Genomic DNA, 2,500 nt, shown 5'->3' with positions numbered 1-2,500 from the left:
TTGTGCCTTAACCTAACCCATGTTGTCGCCTTAACGTAACCCACGTTGTCGCCTAAACCTGCTCTGTAATTGTTATACGACTCGTTCAATTACTGTAGTGTTGCCCACCCGCAACCCTCGCAATATAGTTCGCTACTCGCACTGCCCGCACCCCTGTGTATCGCTTCATGTTAAACACCTTGCAAGTCTTGCTCACTTTCCACATGCTCCTGCTGTACACTGTAATGTGGATGGCAGCAGGACGTACATGCCGCCCCTCCCCACGTCCCCACCTTGCCCCCTGCCTTCGCAAGCTGGTTGGTGAGAAGTTTGCATGTTCAATGCCCTTCGCATGCGACGTACTCAGGCTACGTTGTGGTGCGGCCTGTGTCAACTGTCCGCTGATGTCGTACGCGTGAACCACAATCTGTACTGCACATTCGTCCTTATGTACTGAATGATACATCGTGGCACATGTGTGACCGCACAACGACTGCGCCCAAAAACGGCGGACCATACAGTGCAAATATTGTGCACGCAGCTACGTGTCGTCTCCCTATGAGAGCTGGATTGCAGTGTGGTACGCCATAGAGACGTGTGGGAGGAACGGACGCCGTGGATGGCGATCAGCATGAGCTGTCTGTTGATGTATTCGGACCTAGTCGTCTCTCCTCACACACCGTGATGGCATGGTGCACCGCGTTCCATATCTGCGACATGCTACAGAGGCCGGTTGACAGTCGTTCGAGCAATGGACATCGCATACGTACGGGGGCCACCTTCCACGTATTGTCTAGGCGTGCACATTTTGTTGCGTGTATGTGGGCAGACGTAGTGTGGCGTGACACCTGACACAGGCATGCAATAATCGTTGAAGTTGCAAATGGCGATGGACGCCTGCGTTTTCTGGTGAAGTTACGCAAATGAACAAATGGTAACCTGTTGTGGTGCGGTTGTTCTCGCTAGGGGTGAATCGGTGATGGCGACGATAGGTTGAGGTACTAACCGGTTGTTCCAGCGATACCCACCATGCCGACGAAACTGAACGGCATCTGGGTGTGAAGCGATACGCGGCGGTGGCTGGGTGGGACCGTCCCCGGCCGGTGAGGGGGCGCCTCCCGGCGTGCTGGCCGCGCGGTGCGTGGGCGCACGCGCTACAGCCGGCTGGTGGGGGCGGCCAGTGGCAGGCGCGCCGGCCGACGGACGCGGCAGGCGTCGCAGCTGCGCGCCGGCGCACCCTGCGCGCGGCGCCGTGCGGCCAAAGTAGGTCCTCGCGGGCCCGGTGCGAAGCGCGGTGGACATCTTCAGTGTGCTGGTCCGATTGAGGACTGTGTGCGTTGAGGATGCGCCGCCGCCCGGCGCTCGGCGCCGCGACGCCGTCTGCTGCTCGGTCGCCCCAGCGGTTCTCGCTGGTGGTTTGTATCGCAGCTGTGCGGATGTGTTGGCGCGTGCGCTGTGCTGGGAGAGTTCGCTTCGGCACCCAAGTGGGGCTTTTGTCCTTCTGTGGCGCTGGCGTTGGAGCTGCCGGTCACCGTAGGTGGCGCGTGTTGTCTCCCGCCGGCAATGCCACGACAGCACGCTCCCGGGCCTCTGTCGGCAGCGGCAAGCTCAGTTGGGAGCACGGGTGGTCGCACCGAAAGCGTCTACTCGCCTAACTCCGGGCGATTGCGCCTCTCTCGAACCCGACCAAGTACTTGGGACGGCGCTGCGCGCCGCCGGGACCTGAGAGGGTTTCGAGGTGTATTGTGCAGGGGAGCTCAGCCTCCTCCTGTTTGCAGAATGATTGAGCGGACGCTTGCGTGTTCGCGCGGGCCCCCGGGACACACTCCCGGGCGGCCGGCTGCTCAGCTCTAGTTGACGCAGCTCCCTGGTTGATCCTGCCAGTAGTCATATGCTTGTCTCAAAGATTAAGCCATGCATGTCTCAGTACAAGCCGCATTAAGGTGAAACCGCGAATGGCTCATTAAATCAGTTATGGTTCCTTAGATCGTACCCACGTTACTTGGATAACTGTGGTAATTCTAGAGCTAATACATGCAAACAGAGTCCCGACCAGAGATGGAAGGGACGCTTTTATTAGATCAAAACCAATCGGTCGGCTCGTCCGGTCCGTTTGCCTTGGTGACTCTGAATAACTTTGGGCTGATCGCACGGTCCTCGTACCGGCGACGCATCTTTCAAATGTCTGCCTTATCAACTGTCGATGGTAGGTTCTGCGCCTACCATGGTTGTAACGGGTAACGGGGAATCAGGGTTCGATTCCGGAGAGGGAGCCTGAGAAACGGCTACCACATCCAAGGAAGGCAGCAGGCGCGCAAATTACCCACTCCCGGCACGGGGAGGTAGTGACGAAAAATAACGATACGGGACTCATCCGAGGCCCCGTAATCGGAATGAGTACACTTTAAATCCTTTAACGAGTATCTATTGGAGGGCAAGTCTGGTGCCAGCAGCCGCGGTAATTCCAGCTCCAATAGCGTATATTAAAGTTGTTGCGGTTAAAAAGCTCGTAGTTGGATTT

General features: G+C 57.6%; 1 non-coding gene across 1 annotated transcript in view; it reads left to right on the top strand.

Moving 5' to 3' along the window:
* The first annotated feature begins 1,843 nt into the window (after positions 1–1,843).
* Positions 1,844–2,500, top strand: part of LOC124773263 — a 1,909-nt gene continuing 1,252 nt past the window's right edge. The window contains exon 1 of the ribosomal RNA XR_007014561.1: positions 1,844–2,500. This exon is cut by the window's right edge and continues 1,252 nt beyond it. This is a non-coding gene — a ribosomal RNA (small subunit ribosomal RNA).

Source organism: Schistocerca piceifrons, unplaced genomic scaffold, assembly GCF_021461385.2.
Source record: "Schistocerca piceifrons isolate TAMUIC-IGC-003096 unplaced genomic scaffold, iqSchPice1.1 HiC_scaffold_95, whole genome shotgun sequence".
In the NCBI taxonomy this organism is placed as follows: domain Eukaryota; kingdom Metazoa; phylum Arthropoda; class Insecta; order Orthoptera; family Acrididae; genus Schistocerca; species Schistocerca piceifrons.
This window is presented reverse-complemented; position numbering and strand designations above follow the sequence as displayed.